The sequence below is a fragment of the Crocodylus porosus genome, unplaced genomic scaffold, assembly GCF_001723895.1.
Source record: "Crocodylus porosus isolate Cpor-Errol unplaced genomic scaffold, CroPor_comp1, whole genome shotgun sequence".
In the NCBI taxonomy this organism is placed as follows: Eukaryota; Metazoa; Chordata; order Crocodylia; family Crocodylidae; genus Crocodylus; species Crocodylus porosus.
The window spans coordinates 237,544,993-237,566,061 of NW_017728886.1; the positions used below are offsets into that span (position 1 = coordinate 237,544,993).

General features: G+C 40.2%; 1 protein-coding gene across 1 annotated transcript in view; it reads left to right on the forward strand.

Moving 5' to 3' along the window:
• The window catches only part of RIMS2 (regulating synaptic membrane exocytosis 2), an 867,608-nt gene that overhangs the window by 820,382 nt on the left and 26,157 nt on the right, over positions 1 to 21,069 (forward strand). The gene's annotated exons all lie outside the window — the stretch shown is intronic.

The following is a 21,069-nucleotide window of genomic DNA, read 5'->3' on the forward strand; positions in this document are numbered from 1 at the left end:
ATGCCCAGAAGAAGCAGCGCATTACTTCAACCCGGGTCTGTAGCATCTGTAAAGATTGGGCACTTTAGAGGGGCTTTTTTGGCACTTTTATCTAATGGCTGTTTGAATCAGTTTTAGCTAAAAACTCCAAAAAGCCACACTAAACCACCCAATCTTTACAGGTGCTTTAAAGTAACATTCTGCTTCTTCCAGTAAAACGTGGTTTGGTTTTTTGTTTTTTTTAACATCTGCAAGCAGCCATAATGCCCACCACTTCTATAATGTAGTCATAACAATTTATAGTAGAATTGCAAGATTTCCTTATACTTATAAAACAACATAGCATTTGTCTATTAAAGATGTAACTTGCAGTAATAGGAAGACAGTATAAGCATACTACTAGAAAATGGTTATCATGAAGAGAATACTTATGGGTACTTATGATGTTATTTCCATTGGTAATGAAAGTGAATGATCAATAGAAGTACACATTTTAGGAACAGTAAAAAGAATAAGGCAATTCTATTTCGCACCAGAGGTGATACTTCTAAGATTCTGAGTGCTAGAGTCCATTCGAATTATCTTTTGATTTTGAGGGAGGGTTAAAGATAATGTTAAAAATGTGTCTACCATGTGTCTGTAAAATATAAGGTCAGAAGAAGGATAAATGTGTCCTCCTCTGTTGGATTTACTCTTTTTAAAATGTCCTGTACTGGTAAAGTTCAGATATTGCCATGATCTGACTTTGCTTTTATTTTTTAACTTTTATTTGTGTAAATATTACTTTTCTGTAACAAGATAATCTACATTTAACTTTATATTAAACCATAGAAAAGTAGGGCTGTAAGGAATCTCAGGAGGTAATGTAGTTTAAACCCTTAATTAGGGACAGATCATCCCTGATTAAAATTATTCTAGGCAAGTGTTTGTGTACTCTTAAATAATTCCAGGAATGATATCACAACCTCTCTGGGTAGCCGGTCCCATTCCTTCCCCTCTGCCCCCCCAGTAGTGAGTGAGTTTTTCATCACACCTAATATCCAATTTAAATTTCCCTTGCAACAATTTAAGAGTTCTTATCTTGTCCTCTGGAGCCAACAGAATAGGCTATTATCATCTTTTTTACAAACACCCTTCAGCTATTTTGAAAATGGCTATCACGTTCCCCTCAATCTTCTCTCTCCAGCTTAAATAATTTCATTTCTTTCATCCTTCCCTCATAAATCATGTTTCCCAGTTCTCTGATTTTTTTTGTTGTTCTCTGCTGGACCCTCTCCCATTTGTGTACATCTTGAAGCACAGAAACAAAACTAGACACAGTGCTCCACGTGAGGCTTCATTGGTGCTGAATAGAGCACCTTTGCGTAACTTTAATGGCTGAAAGGTTTGCAGTGTTGTCTGGCCCTTGTACACTGCCATTTGTTGACCATTTCAGGCAGCGAATTAAGAGTTAAGATGTATCAGTTCTCTTACAGAACGCTATCTGTTTCACCATTAAAATTGCCATGATCCTAACCATTTACAACGTTATAAATTAAAACAATCACTTTGAATTGGACCTGGAACCAAACTAGAAGTCAGTGCATATTTTTTCCTGCACGAAATATTGATAAGCAAGGAGTCATTTTGCACCAGTTGAAGTTTTTGAATAGCTTTCATGTGAACCCACACATGCAGCACTTTGAACTGATCCACTTTAGCGGTAAGAAAAGCACAAAAAAAATCAGTCTTGCCAAGAACAAGTGAATGAAGAGATGTTGGTTAGTGTGGCTGTACAAGCAGCATGGCACCGAGCAATGTAACAGGGCTCCAGGTTTCAACATAATTAAAAGGATGAACATTTTCGCTGTCATTTTCTCAATTAGCTTCCCCCAGTCCAGCAGCATAACTTCAGCCTTTTTTTAGACCGAATATCAGTTGCCATCTGTAGCTTCGTTACAGACACTGTCAAGATGCAAAGATAGACTCAGAGCAGAAGTTTATCTACATGTTGCAGATGACTAAGCCCAAAAGTTTCATGGTTTACCAGCTGCCTGATGAACATGTTGTATCTTAAATTCCCTTACCTGCACCATACTTCTCATATTTATTTTTTTCTTGGTCCAGAATTTTTCTTCCTATATAAGACAGGGCCTATTTCTCCTAACATTGAAATCAAAAAGAGGAGGACAGGGCCTACAACTTATATCCCCTTTGTCTTCTCAATGACATGCTATAGTAATTGGAAAGCAAACTATATGTTGAAGGAGCTAGGTATAGTTAGTTTTGAAGGGGGAACATCATAGCAGTTTTCAACTGTTTGAAAGGCTGCCGTAAAACTGAACAAAAATATCCTTCCTTGTCACAGAGGGTAGGACTCCAAGCAATGGTTTTGAACCATAGCAAAGCAATTTTAAATTGAATCTCAGGAAAAAAAACTTCCTAGCTGTAAGGATGGTAGGATAGCAGAACAAGCTGTTTAGCTGAGTTGTAGAAACTCCTTTATTAGAAGTTTTCAAGAAGGATAGGCTGGATAGATGTCTATCTGGTATATCTTAGGAATAGTCAAGTTTTAAACTATACCAGATATTATAAACAAGACGTTTAAGACCCTCTTCCTCCCTGATTTGCACAGAACCTTATGCCTGTGTAGTACCATGTTGGGTGGAAGGAATAGTTTTCTGGATGGATTCCTTTGCCCATACGTTCAATAACAGGCCCATTTGCATCCTTCTATACTAAGACTTTAAAGCTTGCTTAATTATGGAAGCTGCCTAGGAGAAAGGATTTGTAAACTGGTTGTTCCTGATCCCATTTAAATTAATAGTTTGGGATTAGTGACATTCAATGAATGTTCAAGATGGCCTGCAGCATCAGGATCAAAAACTTAACTTAAACACCCATGGTTTAAAATTAGGATCCCAGAGCACTGGTCTGTAAAAGAGTGTTCCATTTATTCAGATTCTTTGAAGTGAAGCTCCTAATAAAAATATATTGAGGGGGGGACATTAAATTTTTCCCTCATGCTTAATTCTGCAACGTGTCCAGAAAGCATAATGTGCTACCTTAGTAAAATCTGCTTTAAATAAGGAAGTTTGATCTAATTCCTTCTCAACCAGCCTAAGGGAGTTAAGCTTCTAACTCCACTGACTCCTCTTCTCAGCTTTCTCCTCAATAATAAAGAGCCCATTCCTGCTCCCACTTGAAATTCACGGGAGAAAGATGAGGCCTGTAACTTTTATCTCTACTGAACCATTTCTCTCGTTTCAGTGACTTGCTGTGTCAGTTGTCTATAATATTCTCTTCACAAAGGTGTAAATATTCATTGCAAACTGAATATTTAGTTGGATGCTTTGCTATCTTTTGAAAATCTGCTGAAGTCCATAAAGTGGCTTCAGGTTTAAGTCTATGTAATCAAGATCAGAAGCTGGCCCTATGCTGGTAGCATCAGAAGTCGACCAGATAACTGAGTAGCCTGTCCATAAAACTGAGTTTCTCTCCCCTGCACATCCCAACTGGGTTTCAGGCTAAACCATTTGATTGTTTTGTCTGCATGAATTCAGTTAGAAAAATATCTATTACTCTTCTTGCTTCTTTCAGGATCTAGAACTGGGAATTGAAAACCACTGCAAGGAGTACATTTACTTAAGGATATTTTTTCTTTCAGTTATACTGGCAGACTGTAGACTAAATTCAAGTTAAAGTTAATTTGCCACATGTGACCCAGAGAACATTTTGTCATGCATACATTAGTGAACTCATCTATACTAAATGATCCAAAAATGAATGGCTATCCCAAGATGCATAATAGCATAACAAAGTTACTAGATATAATCAGACTAGATTTTAATGCTAAGTAGAACAAGTTACAAAAGTTGATAGAAGCTGTAGTGAAACATTAACAAAGAATCCAAACTTGTATATTAAAAAAAAAACAAACCTCTTCAATGCATTTTATAATAGGCAGATGCAGGAAGGTTGTATTCAAATAACTCATTTGTATTAGTAGGGCTGAATGTATTCTAACTGAATGTTGTAGAATTTTCTAAACATGGTGGGTGCTGGTTCACAACACTGATAAGAATCTGGCATTTGTTAAATCCACAAAAGACTATTTCAGAAAGTAACAATAATTAAAGCTTCATGTGGCAAAAACGGAATTTTAATTTACAAAATATTTGTTTCTTTTGTTCTCAAAACAATAGAGGAGAGAGGGGCGAAAAAGTAGTTGATTTTTCAGTATGTCATGCACCCATAACTCCCAACAGCTTCCACCGAAATAAGTAGATTCTCAACTCTTCTATGAAACAAGATGCATTCTGATTTTAAATACATGGACAATTATATAGTTTTACAGATACCTTATTTTCACTGATTATATTAATATTATTTTTTAATTTGCTGGTGTTGAAAGTGCATACAAATACAAGTATCTCTCCAAAATAGTACACAGATATGAATAATAGCCCTAAAATCTATTTTCAGTCCATCCCATCAACTCTTACTGTCTGTATTGCCTTGGGACCTTTTATATTTATGTGATTATAGATAGTCCCAAAACTGAGTCTAAGTAAGATTATAAGTTTCCTTTTGTTCAGTTCAATTAACTTTCCAGCAGTGAATTTTCTTTCTTCCATTTATTATCACTCAGATTGATTTCTGCTACAATGAAATTGCGATATTTACAAAAGCATCATTTGACTTGGGACATAATGGAACTTAGAACATAATGAAACCTATAGAAACACTGGAAAGGAGTATGTCTTCCTCTCTCCAAAATGTAGGCATCTCCCTGCTACCCATAGGTGGGAAGCTGTGTTAGGCTTTGTTTCAGAGCCTGTAGTACCCACCTAGAATTAAATGCCCAAGTTGTCCCTTCATGTTTGGAAGACTGAGCAAGTCAAGCAGGAATGGAAATGGGTGCTCACCTCATGCATAATAACTTATTGGCTAGTATGCTATTGGCAAGCCTTGATTTGATGTCCTTTACAGCCTGTGGGGATTCTTATCCATATCTTCCTACTCCCAAAAGAGTGTCTTAATCCCCAGGCTCAATATAGACTATATGGAGCTGAGAGCATCCTCCACCGTAAAGATGGAGCTGAGATACAATGCAGAAAGAATGCAAATCTCTTGGAGACAAAGAGGAAAAAAAACCAAGAACCTGACTCTGTAACCTGGTAAGGTGGGCATTTCTTAGGATGGAAGGCTGTGTTATGGTCCACCCATTCCTATTTATGTATTTTATGCAATAACTATTTAATGCAAAATGCATACACATTTCAAGAAACAGGTGTTGATGATGGTGTGACCTGTAGGTAATAACCTCATGGTGTTGGGGCACTCACTTAGGAGGTGAGAACCATGAGTTTTAGGTCCTCATCAGTATGGAGTTCATCCCACATCCTGCTTCTTAAAGAGTGCCTGTCACCCTCTCCTTTAGTCTGGTTCTGGGTTCTATGCATCCTTCCCATTGAAGCTGGGCCATTGTGCAGTCCAGATGCAGGATTCATAGGGCCAGAGGGAGAACAAGCAAGAAGGAATCTGACTCTATGATCCAGTGATGGAATATTTCCCTAGAAATAAGGGAGTCCTAAATTAAGGTTCCTGCTCTTATTCTAAACTGAAGGAATAGAGAGTGCCCTCATCTGAACTAACTCATTATCTGGTGGCTAGGACACTGTTCTGGCGAGTGGGAGATGTGGGTTTTAACTGCTCAGATTTCACAGGATCTATAACCCTGGTTCTCCTCTTCCTGGAAAGTACTCTAACCACTAGGGTCTTAGATAAAAATGGACAATACCACCACCACTTTTTCCCTGGATGTGTTTTTTAATGGAAGCGGCAATGACTGTTGTGCTTTGTATTGAACTCATTGTTTTCAATATGTATTAGATGTGCTATAAGAACATCTCTGAGATCACCCCCTCACAGCTCTTAGGTCTTTCTGAATTCCCAGCACCATGCCAGATGCTCAGTTTAGCCAAATTTACAGGAATACGCATGGTAGCACCACTCTAGGTGCATAAACAAATTTATTCCTGAAAACTTAGGTTGCACACAGAAGTGATCTGGACAAATGTGAAACTTGTTCTGTTGCATACACAAATGCAGTTTTTTTACATGAACAAAAGAAGATGGAAAAGTAAAATGCATCAGTGACACATCTCTTCCTGTAATCTTTTTTCTGTTAAACTGTAGATAGCCACCTAAATTGTACTGGTAAGATATTGTACACATTCTGTATGTATGCTTTTGAAATTCAGCTTGCAGGTGAATTTGGGGTACTAATGGTTTATATAAAACATTTATATGTACATGTCCATGAGAGACTGGGAGTGAGGAGAAAAGCAGATATAACTGCTGAAAGTGTATCCTTTGACACGAAGCTACCTAGTATGGAAAATGAAATATGGCAATTTATAGCCACACTCTTTCTCACCAACAGTCTTCTCTAGGAAAAAAAACCCAAAGATGTAAAAGGCTTGAAAGCTAAATAGTGTCCTCAGTGTTGTCATCAAATTGTGGCGTTCCCTTCTGAAAAAAGCTTTATACCGTATTTATGCAAATCCAAGATGACCCTGAATTTAAGATAACCCCCACTAATTAGATTATAAATATAGAACATTTATGTTTTCCATGCATGGGACCTAATTATTGGAAGATCATCTTAAATGTGCCCCCCCACTATGACAGGCCGTGAGCAGACAGGTGATGAGGGGGTCAGTAATGAGGCTAGTGGTAAAGGGACAAGCAGCAGGGAAGTGGTAGGGGCATGCAGCAGGGCAGGTGATGAGGGATGTAGTAAGGGGACAAGCAGTGGAGGGAACAGTAGAGGGCAGAGGTGGGTGGCAGGCAGCTTGCCCCCTGTTGCTTGCTTATCCCTTAACTCCCCTTGTGTCTGTCCCCCTCAGCCATGGACCCCACCCTTCTCCTCCAAGCTGCTTCTGGCCCTTACGGCCTCAGATTCCCACCCTCCATTCCCCTCCCCACCACAAAAACTTTTCCCCCCAACCTGCCCCTTCCCCCTTATCTTTGCTCCAGTACAAGCAGGTCCCATCCCCACTGCAGCCTGGGGCACAGAGCATGGCCCCAGCCCAGCCCCATAGCAGCAGTGTGGAGGCAGCACTGCTGCTACAGGGCCAACTGGGGCTGTGCTTTGTACTCTGGGCTGCTGCAGGGATGAAGCCTGCTAGTGCTGGAGCAAAGGTAAGTGGGGTAGACAGAGGTGGTGCAGGGGGAAATGGTGAGATGGGGGCAGGGAAGCAGAGACAGGAGGCAGTGGGGGCCTGAGGCTGCGAGGAAGGAGTAGAGGCAGGGTGCAGAGGCAGTGGGGGGCAGGCAGCAGCTGCGGCTCCAGCCCTGACTTGCACTTGGGCCTGGAGCTAGAACTGCAGTAGCTTCTTCCCCTCTCTCCCCATTCACACCTCATACTTGACTCCAAGTTGAGGGGCTTTCCCCCATGTTAAATGAGGGATAAAACTTCATCTTGGAATCAAACAAATACAGTAATTATTTACTGTTTTTATACTTTAGCCAGGCATTGACTATATTTCTCTAGCAGTTTTAAAGCATAAATATCCAAGATTGGATCATTGAGTTCTGTAAGTTTGAAGTTCCAAACATCTCAACTCAGAGCACCACCAGTTGACTCTACTCAGAAGAGCTGATTTATCCCACTGTTCTTTTGAGGCCACTAAAATGAGTGCCATACAATTTAGTGTGTAAATGTCTTCAAATTAGCCCTTTAAAAGTAGGCCCTGTCTAATGTGTGAAGTCCCACTGGGAACTGCGTTTGTCTAAACTGTCTTTGTCCTCGTTGTTGTGTATGCTAGTTGGTCTCATTATTTATTTGATATCTATTACTAAGTTACAGAGAAGGTAAAGCTATACTGGCTAAAGTACTCTATAACCTGAAGTATCAAAGTCCACTGCATCAACTAACTATCATGGAAATGTACTGTCAGTCTATTTTTATTCTCTGTTTAATAATCATCTCTATGTTCAGTTTGAAGTGACAGACAGAAATGTCTGATTTCTGCTTGGTGAGCAATATTAATTGTTGCCTCATCTGATTTTCTTTCTACATGAATGAAATTAGGCAGAGTAAGTGCAGCTGTCATAGATATTACTGGGGTTTTAATGTGCTGACAATTTAGTGCTCAAGTTGACCATTCTGAAAACAAAGTGCCTATAATTCACAGAGTAAATTATATATAACAATATATAAAATATTAAAAATGTGTTACAAAGCATAACACAATTTATTCAGAAGCAATAGATAATATAGCAATACTTGTGCACTTACCTGAACATTTTAGCCATAAATGCCTAAATGATCTAGTATTTTGGCATTCATGGCTAAATCTTGTAACATAGTCTACTTTTTATCCTATTGTTCTAAACTGTCAATGAAAATCTCAAGCACTCTCGTTCTGTTTTTGATCTTTTTGGGCCAACCTAGCACAGTTGGTATGATCAGTAAGATTCACTTTTGGTATGATCAGTAAGATTCACATTAAAGGCTTAATTCTGCATTTGCTGCTCACCCTATGGACATTTGTGCCAAAGCTGAGCTCCATTGACGTCAGTAGACTTCAGTGGTTAAGGGCTCAGTACCGCATCCTGTGAATCACTCTTTAGAGGTGCTGACTGCCTGTTGACTGAATGCCTATTGAAGTCTGTTCATTTGCTTTGCAGAATTAAGCCCTAAATTAAATGAATGCTGTGAATCCATGTAAGGCCCTCTGTACCTAAAGAAATCTTAGAGAGAATGTGCTTGATAACTCATCTGTGAAGCGATGCACTAGGTATCATAAAATTTTCAACAGACACAATCTATGAGGCACAAGAAAATGAACTATTATTGTACACAAAGCCTCTCTCAGTAAAACACTGCAGACAGCCCTGTGATTAGACTTTTATTTCTAAAGGTAATGTAACAATGAGGGCAAATCAAATGTCTCATTTAAGTGCTGACATTTGGAATCTCCAAAAGCTTTCATTGCTTGATGATAATGCAATTTTCTGATCATGGAGAGTCATGGCTGACTGAACACAGACTTGAGCAGCAAATCTAACAGAAAATCTTATATGTACTATTTGATAACTGTTTCTGACTGCAGAAATGGGAAGCGGGGTGGGACATCTACATTTTTTTCAGTTTCCTTGTCATCTTTTCTCACAATATTGTTTTTGCTTATCATCTACGTATACTATTTTCAACAGGTTTTTCTGGAACTAGTTTCTGTAGCTGGCTACTGTGAAATGCGAAGGCAGGGTAGATTTGCACCTTATAGTCTAATTAAATCAGAAATATATAGCATAAGCTTCCATGAGCCCAGACTCACTTCACCATATATCTACCCTGCCTTCTGCCTGATTTCAGACAAACATGGCTAATTACTTTTCATTGTCAAAAATACCAGCATAAAGATCAGAAAGTGCTTCTCCATCTATATATATATATATATATATATAAATAACATAGACTGCTGCATTAACACAGCTACAATAACCTTATGTATTGATAGTGCATTTTAGCATGCACCACAGGTCCATATTGGGGCAACATTTTTATATAACTGCTGCCATATCTGAACTGAAGACTGTGTGTGAATGGAAACAAATAATTTCTTATGAAAACATGACTTCAAAAACCAAATTCAATTGCACTGTCCTCATCTAGGATATGTTAAGATATGTTGAATCTCTGGAGTCTGGTAGAAATGTTTGATGACTCTGAGAGTTTACAAACTCTGATTTCTAAATTTCCCTGCTCAAGAGGGAAAAGGCAGTGTCAAACAGAGATAAGTAATAGGCTCTTTGAATAGGCTCTATGATTTGGACATTTTTTAAATCACTGTGTATCGCTGTGTAATTTAAATCTTGTTTCATGTTTGTTTCATTTCTCAAAAATATATTTTTTAAAACAGAAGGTAAATTATATTCCATTCTATTACTTTCTCCTTAGATGAAAACATCATTCAGTAATATATTTTGCTGAACTGTGAAACTCCTCACACTTAGCCAATTATCTTGTGATCTTGAAGGTGCAAAATTATTTTAATCAAAACAGAAATGACTTGACTGTTTTAAGAAATCCTGCTCTGGTTCAGAAGCCTTAACTATTGGTGACCTATATACAACATATCAATGCATTATAGACCTTTAACAACTCTGTATGTTAATCATACAGTGTGACTTAGCCTATTTTTGTAACTGCATTATAAATACCAGAGGGAATGATGAGAATATTTTATTTAAATAAGATCATCAGACTTCAAGTTTGGCCAAGTTTAAGATTAAACCAAGAGGGACCTTTTACAAAGGTCTTTAATGTTCATTAATGTATAACATATGACAAGAGTATTATATGGAGAACCAGCCATCCTGCTATGTTGCTTTTAAAATCTAATATCATCTAGGAACTATGAGGATTTTAAAATGCTAGATTGTATTTTCCTGTCCCTGAAGAAAAATAAAACTTTGAGTGATTTTTCCATTGAGTATTTTTGGGGCTCTTTTTAGTTCACTTTTAGAATTTGAGACTTTTGCTGCTTCTCTTTAGAAAACACAAGAGATCACTTTCATTTTTTCAAATAATTGTTTGTCAGAACAGAAAATTAGGAATCAGGATTTTCATGTGATCACTCCCCAGGGCTAACTTAATCTCAGTTGAGATACCATTGACTATTGCACAAAGATCGGCAACTTTTCAGATCTGTGGACTGGAATACCTCGGCTTGAGTCTAAGGTGGGCTGGTGTCCCAACACATCCTCTGCCACAGCTTTCCCTGCTTTCATTTATCCCCAGCACCCTGCTGTATCATGGCTGTATTTCCCAGCTGCCCTGACAGTTCCTTGTCAACTGGACCTGCCACAGCATCATCAAACTCCCCTCCACCAAATACCCACAACTCTGCTCCCCCTCCCAGCTTCATGGACCAGATCCAGTGGTTCTGCAAGCCATACCTTCAGTTTAGCCTCATGCACATTGCTTAAGGTCAGGTCCAATAAAAATTAGGTGCTACAATGCCCAGCTTTTAGGTGCCTGGGCCCTAAAGTAGAATCCAAAGCTCTAGGTCACATAGCCCCTCTATAAAGTACATGGGAGGAGTTAGGTGCCTCAGTATAGGATCCAAAACAACCAGCATATTCATCAGGGAGCCACCTGAAGTCAGAAACCTCAGCCTGCAGCTGATTAGAACTAGCCACCAAGGAAGTGATGAGGGCCTTAAAACTACCTCCTCTGTCTCCTCACTTATGGCTGCAGAGGGGCACAGACCACAACCCTCCTGTAGTTTGACTGCACCATTTCTTTCAATAAATTGAGCAGGGGTAACATACTAAGAAGGCAGTGTGGCCATTTCGTAGTTTCATAGTTGGTAGGGTCAGAAGGGACCTGAACAGTTCATCAAGTCTGACCCCCTGCCATGGGCAGGAAAGGATGCTGGGGTCAAACGACCCTGGCTAGGTGATTGTCTGGCCTCCTTTTGAAGATCCCCAGGGTAGGGGTGAGCACCACTTTCCTTGGAAGTTGGTTCTAGCTCCTAGCTGCCTGACTGTGAAGTAGCGCCTCCTGATATCTAGCCTGAATCTACTCTTGGTCAACTTATGGCCATTATTCCTTGGAACTCCCAGTAGTGCTCGGGGGAACAGGGACTCTCCCAGAGCCTCCTGGTTCCCCTTGGCCAGTTTCTAGGTGGCCACCAGATCCCCTCTCAGCCTTTTCTTGTGGAGGCTGAACAGGTTCAGGTCCCACAGCCTCCACTCGTAGGCCCTGCCTTGCTGCCCCCTGATCATGCGAGTGGCCCTCCTCTGGACCCTCTCCATGCTGTTCACATCCTTCCTGAAGTGCGGCTCCCAGAACTGGACACAGTACTCCAACTGCAGCCTGACCAATGTCACATAGAGGGAGAGGATCACCTCCTTGAACCTGCTCGTGATGCATCTGTGGATGCATCACAAGGTGCGGTTAGCCTTCCTGACCGTGTCCCCACACTGTCGGCCCATGTTCATTTTGGAATCAATAATGACATCAAGATCCTTTTCTGCTTCTGTGTTGACTAGAAGGGAGTTCCCCAGCCCGCAGGTATGCTGCTGGTTCTTCCTCCCCAGGTGCAATACCTTGCACTTGTCAGTACTGAATCCCATCCTGTTCTCATCCACCCACCCCTGTAACCTGTCTAGTTTTAGTTGCATCCTGTCCCCCTCCTCCAGCGTACCCACTTCTCCCCACATTTTAGTGTTTTTTCCAGGGTTTCCTTGCTTTTATACAATAGTCTAGTAGTTAGAGCACTCATTTAGAATAAAGAAGACCCAGGTTCAAGTCTCTCCTCTGCCTGAGGAGATTCAAACCATCTCCCATGAGGTGTCTCAACTGCAAGGGAATTCATTGATCAAAGAAAGAGTACATGAGAATTGGGCAGAGAAAGAGTACGTGAAAATTAATGTGAAGCTGTAGACTAATGGTTAGGGCACTCATATGGGAGACCAGGATTTTAGTCCATGCTCCCAGTACTCTTTCTGTATTTTATGTTCAATGGTTATTACGTAAAAGCCAGTCTGTGGAGTGAGTATTGGAACCCAGGCTTCCCTTCTTCTGGATGAGAGCCCTAACCAGTAGGCTGCAAAGGCATACTCAGTCTTGCAAGGTCCTTTGCATGGTGCAAGATCTTGCTGAACCTGGTTTTGGATGGCAGTCAGGTTTTGGTTTATTTTTATTTCTCTTTTGGTCTAGCAAGACTGAATGGTCACATTTAGCAAGATGACATTTCTGTTCTGAAATAAGTAGTTTAAATATTAATGTGAAAAAAATGTAGGCTATCAAGAACAATAGAATCTCTCACCTGACCAGGCAGGGAGGGAAAGAACCTTAATCTGTCACATGGAGTACAGGGTGCACACTGGTACTATGACTTCACTAAATTCTTTGCAATATTATATGGTACAATTAACAAAGAAAGCATTTACATTTTGTCCAGTGATCAGCAGAATTCATATATTATAAGAACTTGTTCAGAACTCTTGAGTTCTGTTATTAATCTTCTGCTATGGAGCGCTTCCACTGGTATTTCAGGCACTGTGTTTCTTAGACAAAAATCTAAGGGAAAATGTGCTGGGGTCTTGTTCAGTATAAAAGCTGCTCAGTACAGATCATATATAGCATTCCCTCTAAGCATGCTGTGCTGCCAGGCTGTGCCCACCACACAATTAAGAGGGAACACTGATCACATAAAATACTGTTTCTCTCTATACGGGAAACATTTTATGTGTAGACACTGAAACATTTACTGCAGAGCTAATTAGGCAACTGCAGCAAACATTTCAGCAAACAGACGCACCCACTGGTACTATCCTACAATGGAATTATTTACTCCACTGCAACACATGTAGAGAGTGAATGGGGCTGGCTGGGGCACAAGAGTGATACAGTGCAAGGCCTGCCTGCCAGCTAGCCCCACGTTGTAGCACCCTTATGCCCCAGTCAGCCCCTCCACAGCACATTGAGCCAGGCAGGGGGAGAAGCTCCGGGCTGGCAGGAGTTAATTGCGTCACATTAATATCACATATAGATGCACCCAGTATGTGCTATAATACGTCTGGACAGGCTAGAGGCAGACTTTTGACAGACAACTGTAAAAATCTGTAGCTGCTCCCTATATTTAACTACATAATTGATACAATATTCCGCTTCATAGCTAATATTTTTCCAATGAAAATAATGTAGTCAGTCCTTTGTTCTGACATCAGAATAAGATAAATGCAGGCTCATAAACCACCTCTTTGTTTTATTAATGGCATTGTTAAATTAGTTGATAAACCCATTGTAGCTTTTTATCAAATGTTTTTATATGTTATGTGCCAAATTCTTTCCTGTGCAATTGTCCTGGCAGTCTCTGCTTACCAAGTTGAGACTATAATAGACAGTAGGCTGGCAAGCCAATACTTAGTTAAAACATAAAAACTGTTGTCTGGATTATGCTTCATAGGACCCTCCCACATGTTGAAGGAGACCCATTCCCTGAAGTTTACATTTCCAGGAGCCTAGAACTGAAAGGGGCCTCATGGGCCATTGAGCCCAATCCCACATTGTATTCATAAACCATGTGGTTAATCCAGTGTCCAGAGCCCACTCTAATATACCACAGCCACAAAGGATATTATACAAGCAAAACCAAAATACCTAACAATATGCCACAAGTAGATAGTAGGATAAAGAAGGGCACTGCCAGTACACAATAGGAGAGAAGTCGTCAGGTCAGTATATGCTCAGAGGGTCAGAGGAAGAAGAACATGCTACAGAAATACCCATAATCTTTGCAATTCTGTCTAAGGGGAAAAATTCCTGAGCCCAAATTCAGCAATCAGTTGACCCTGAATCGAAAAGCAAGACCCTCCAGAAATGTACACAAGAGCTTTCTAGGTACTGGCAGGAACATCAACACACATCTACAGCTGTTCACCATCTCCTTTTAACATATGCAGACTGTAGAAATTTCTTCACTGGGATGGGTCTATTGCCATGATGGAAAATGAGTAGAAGAGAAATATGCCAGGTCTGGACTTAGTGTGCTCTTTCCAATCTCAATGGAAATGGTTTTCCAAGATGTCCAGAATTTGTGGGGAGAAGGCAGCAGCTGCTTACAAGATACCTTAGATTTGCACATAGTATCCTCAGTTAAATGATGTGGATGACATAGTCACAGTGATTTCCTCTCTCAGAGCTCCTCCTAGTTGGGTTTTTTTTTTTATTTAAAGGATGGGTTAATGTGCTCCTAAAACTATAAGATTTTAGCCAGCTGCATTAATTCAGCATCAGGCAGGGGATTGGATTAGATAACCTCCAGAGGTCCCTTCCAGTCCTACTTCTCTATGATTTTATGATTTCCTAAGCACTAGTCATACCTCTTGAATTCCAGCACTACTGTAGCCACCTAAGTTTGGCAGCTGTTCTGATAGGCTTTGTGGGTTGCGGCCTTGCCCATTATCTCCTTAACAGTGCATGCTGTGGCCATTCCCTTGACCTTTCCAAATCCTGTAGGCTGTTTTGGCTCTTTTGCCTGGAGCACAGGGCATGATAGCAGACTTGAGGATCTTGACTGGAGTGTAATTAACTTGAATGAAAAGGTCTAAACTCAAATACCTTTGAGTCCAGTTAAACATGTTTCAGAATATATTTTCAGGACTAGGACTTAGAAATTAAGAACAAACTTTTGCTTTGCATTTTATATATATTTTCCCAGACTTATTCAAAAGGGATCATCAGATCATCTAGCCTGACCTCATGTACATCACAGGCCAATAAATTTCACAGATTCAGTAACTTCTTTTGTACTTGACCAAAGCATGCCTTCCAAAAAGGGATCCAGTCTTGATGGGAATACATCAAGAATGCAGCATTCCCCTTGGTCCCAGTGGTTAATTACCCTTGCCGTTAAAAAAGATAATTTGACCTACAGTAATTGATACATAATAAACCCCATGATGCTTTCCTATAGATCCTAGTCAGGGAAGGATTGCACAAGAAATGTAGAGTCTCCAACACAGAACAATTCAGCTGTTGTTTTCATAGGTCTGTTGCTGCGTTCCAGAAATATTCATGAGAGAGTATTCTCTACAAATAGAAGTGCCTCAGGGCATCAATACATTTATAACAGATATTTAAGCTGAATTTGTTTGACCTGGTTTCTTGCTAGACTGTTCCTTGCAACAAACTACTAAAAAATGCTAACGAAATATGGCATGCAGAAGCATTTTGTTTTTCTTCTTGGGATTGATTTCTGATTTTGGATGCGTATATTCAGTTCAGTTCACTTTGCTAGGAAAACTATTCATTTGCCAGTATGTACATCATTTGGCATGTAAGCATTATATGAGAAGACCAGCATAGTGCACCTGAATATAATTGGGGCTGGTGAGTCATTCTCATTGCATTGCATTGAGGAACCCATTGTTCCAGGGTTCCTCATGTACAGAACACTGGCTCTCTAGGGATGAAGTAAGGCTATAAAGAAACACCAGTTGGCCCATTTATATAATGCAGTAGTTACCTGCTATGACCTTGCCCCTCAAAAATCCATGGGTTGACATTTGTAGCAAGAATATGGATCCCTAACTGATCCCTATCCTGTTTATTCTCCTCTGATGTTTTCATTTACCTGATTTTGAATCTATTTTTAGGTGAGATCAAAAGAGCTGAGAATTTTAAGAAAAATCTGGTAGGTGGCTGAATGCCTAAGCTTGTAGCATGATACATTAACACAGAAGTTCTGAATGTATCTATTCAACTTTCAGTTCCAGGCTAGCAGAGTTCAGGAGAATTTTGGAATTGGATCTGGACTATATAATATGATTTTCATTATGCTTTTCACTTGCTTTTCACTTAATATAATAGAAAAGATAATTCCTACAGAGGGAAATTAAATAATTTGCCCAGGATATGCAGTGAGTCCGTGCTAAACTCAGGACTAGACTCTAGTATTCTTATTTCACAGACCCCCTACACTCTTCAATAGCCTGTACTGTCTTTTTTTTCCTGTAATACAAAGAATATACTATAAGTTCACTTATAAGAGAAGAATCACAAATTCATAAGGCAATGGTACAAATCTGCCATTTTCCTAAAAGTCCCGTTTGTCCCGTTTGCCATTCTCCTGTAAAAAAATTGTTACTTGCCTGACCATTTCTTGCATGTCCTTCTATCTCCTTACCATATTTCTTTTCAGCATTATTCCACTGATTTTATGAAAGTCTCTGGGAGTTCAACTAAAGTGTAACTAATATTTACTGTTTTTTACATTCCCCTTCCCCTTCCCAAAATACACTGTTTGGTATAAATATGCTGTATTTACACTGATGCAGTATTGTACAGAAATATGGATTTTAGTGCATTTAGTTTTTAGTAATGGGTGGAATGTCTGTAACCATCAAGACCATTTTACATTTTTTACCATATATTTGAAGGCAGGAAGCTTGTAGTTTGTAATTTCATTACTGTATTTCAGACATTTTTGTTATTTAAAGGCATACTGTTTTACATCTTTTGCTAGTTTAAATTTGAGAGAAAAAAAAGTAAAATGTTCATGTTTCAACTTAAAAACAAGTTGTTCTGTAATCTGAAAGTCATTGAATGTGATGCAGAATATGTCCAAACAGAGAAGACTGGCTAGATAAGAAATTCAGTAGCTGTTAGTGCTAACTAATGCATTCTGTCAGTAAATTGGATCTGCTATCCCAAGAACGAGCAACGTGCACACTTTTTCTTACTCTTTATTTTGCAGTGTAATTTGTCCTCAAATATTCTGAATGATTTTAATCATAACAGTTAAATATACATAGATTTACTAAAGTAAAGTGACACTTTACACCTAGATAAAAAGTCCTTTACAAAGCCAGAGTGGTGTAAAGGGACCTAAGAATTAGAATTGAGCCTAAATGGGTTCTCACTGACAAGATATATAGCATACTGTATGATATTTCTGCCTTTAGTTGCCAGTTAAACGAATATATCAGTTCAATGCACAGTAACAGACATGGTTTACAGTGACGAAGGCATTCATTTCTGGTGGTAGAAAATTCTCAGAGGCATTTTTTTTGGCAGGAGAGACTTGATGAACACCAGTACACTTGTGGTTTCTCTCAGGAGACCAGCAATTTCCCAGTAGAAATGTAATGCCTGTACATGACCAGTAGCTTCATTGAGGGCATTTTAATTTTCAACTCTACTATTTTGAAAATTTGAATGCAAGTTTTTCTTGTTTTTGCATGAGTCACTTGACCAAGAAGTGCATGTCTTTTCCTGTTTCTCAGATGCTCTCTTTTAACTTTGTCATATATAATGTAATAGGAATAGAAGAGTAATGTAATTTTGAAATGAAAATGTGATACATGCCAGAAAAATAGCTACCAGGACCTGATTGTAACTAAATATACTAGGGGAGAAATAACAATTTCTTTAAGTCCTTGTATGTTTTAAATGAAGGGGAAATGCTAATTTCCCCCATACTATAGTAACAAAGTATCCATTTCAGTGTATAAGAAGCATTCAGACATATAGTTAATTCTGTACAGTTAATACAGAAAAAACATGGATCAAATTTGGCCCCAATGGGTGTGTCCAGATAAGCGTGCAACATGTGGTTTGTGGCGCCGCAGATCTGGCCTGCAGCACTGCAAACCACACACACTGCACATGCAGGCATTTGCTGCACTGCTAATTTGCAGCGTGGCAGGGTTTTTTGACACCAGATGATCCTAGTGTCAAAAAGAAAAAAACAGCGCCAGAAAAAAAGTGGGGTGGTGGCTAGGGCCACTTCAGCTGCCAACCAGGCTCCATTCACCTGTATCACCATCACTGGAGCCCTGGGAGACCCCCAGGACCCCAGATAAGGCTGCTCATGGGGATGTACCCAATGTGTGCAGTCATTTGTTGGAGTTGCACTAGCTTACTCTGGGCCAAATTTAGTGTACAAAGATGGGAATTAGAGAATTGTGAAGAATTAGAATCAACATAATTGGAACAGATAGAATGAAATTTCCCTGACATTAGTGTTTGTATATGGTCCATAGTTGTAAATGAGTGAATATAGGGAAATCACTTTCTCTAGATGTACATAGATCCAAAGTATTGAAGGTTTTTTGTATTAGCGTTCTTTCTTTCACAAAATGGAAGAGTAAGAATTTACAATTTTTGATCATTAGCAGAGCTTTCCATTAAACAGCTCCATGCAATGTACTCCAAGGCCTGATCCTATAAATATTCTTCATGAAAAACTTCAATGGGCTTCAAAAAGGCCTTCTGTACAGAGGACTTCTGCATTCAGCCTCTAAATAATAATAGTCTTTTATTAGAGAATTAATAGCATTTAGAGAGTTGAAATGTTGCTGTGTTTTTCAGTTTTCTGCCTCTTTTGCATTGTCACAAAGTGTTGTAGCAGAATTCCTTAAATGCTGTAAAGGAATTTTAAAACAGTAAATAGCCCTTTCAAGCAGTAGTCAGCACTTGGTTGGTTTTTTTTCATTCATTTGTTTGTTTGGGGGGGGTTGTGCTTAATATCCTGGTACTAACATCATTATAACTAACATTGACAAAAAAGGAAAGAATGGTAAAACTAAGTTACTGTGATAAAAATATATTGAAAATAAAATTGACTAGCATATAAAAAAGATATGCAATAGCCAGACAAATTGCAATAAAGACCCAAGTGTTTCTGTTCAGCACCTTGACTGTGGAGCATTTTTGGTCTATACTTAAGGGTTTGTGGCAAATTTCATAATTTCATAGTTGTTAGGGATCTAGTCCCCCGGTCTCTTGCAGGATTTGTCCCTTGCAACATAAAACTAAATAATTCCAAGCACATCTAAACTCTTTTACTAAACAAGTATCTGCCACAGAAGTCACATATAGGCAAGAAACTGGGAGTGACTTGATTTCTGAAAAGCCTTTAAAGCATCTCCTCTTGGCTCCTGGAGCCCAGAAGAGAACTTGACTGATCTTTCATACCACAGATTGCTCCCTGCTAACACTCTCAGCAAGAGCAGGCCATAAGGAGAAACTTGGCGATGCTACTAAGGGAATAAAACTTATATTTTGTGTAACTTCTTCAGTTCCAATTTTTTATCTGCAAAGTACAGAGAGTGAGGCAGGCACCTAAACTAGGCACATATTGGTGACTGTGTTGTACCTCCTGCAGTCACTTGCATTTGGAGAAGTCAGAACATTTTACAGACCTCAGCAGGGCCAACCTCAAATGCCCTGGTGAAATAGGGCAGGGAAGCACCTCTGGAGCTAAGTGGTTCATAGAAAATTAGGGCTAGAAGGGGCCTCGGGAAGTCTTCTAGTCGACCCACCTACTCCCAGGCAGACCATCCCCAGCTAGATCGTCCCAGCAAAGACTTTTAGCCGGCTCTTAAGAAGCTCCAAGACTCCACAGTCTCTCTGGGTAACCTGTTCCAGTGCTTTACTACTCTCCCCGTGTGGGTTACTACCCCAAGTGAGAGAGGGCTTTTTCTAATATCTAACCTAAACTTCCTTTGGCACAACTTGAGACCTTGGGTCTTTGTTCTCTCATCTGCCACCACTGAGAACAGACCAGCTCCATCCTCTTTGGAACACCCTTCCGGTAGCTGAAGGCTGCTATTCACCCCCTTCCCTCCCCCATCTTCTCTTCTCCAAACTAAATCAGCCCAAATCACTCAGCCTGTCCTCAGAAGTAATGTCCCCCAGCCTCCTAACCGTTTGCACTGATGTCTGCCGGACTCTTCAATTCATCCACATCCTTTCTGTAGTTGGGGCCCCAAAACTGTACATAGTACTCCAGATGTGGCCCCAAGGAGAATAATCACTTCCCTTGATCTGCTGGCAACACTCCTACTAATGCCGCCTAGTATGCTGTTAGCCTTCTTGGCAGTAAGGGCACACTGGTAACTCATTGTCCACTGTAACCCCCAAGGCCTTTTCTGTGTAGTCAGTTGCTCCCCAGGCTGTACTGGTGCATGGGATTGTTTGTTCCAGCCTCGGTGCAGGACTTTGCACTTGTCCTTGTTGAACCTCATGAGATTCCTTTTGGCCCAACCCTCCAATTTGTGTAGGTTGCCCAAATCTAGCTGTACCCTCCAAGCATATCTAGTGCTCTGCCCAGCTTGATGCCATCTGCAAACTTGGTAAGGGTGCAATCCATCCCATCTTCTAGATCATTTATGAAAATATTGACCAAAACCGGCCCCAGGATCACCCCTGGGGACACTCTGCTTGAGACTGGCTGCCAGCTAGACGTGGAGCCATTAATTGCTGCTCTTTAAGCTGGAGGATCCCACCAGTTTTCTAGCTACCTTATCCAACCCGTATTTCTGTAGCTTGCCCGCGAGAATGCTGTGAGAGACTGTGCCGAAAGCCGTGATCGAGTCAAGGTCGACCATGTCCACTGTTTTTGCCAGAACCATTCATCTCATCAGGTTGCTCAGACGTGGCTTGGGATCCATGCTGACTCGTACCGCCTTCCTCTCCCAGCGCTCAGATGGATTGCTTGAGGACCTGCATCCTTCCGGGGACCGAGGGGCTGCCGTCCCCTTTCTCCAGGCTCGCGGGGCCGCCGGGCGAGGTGCCCG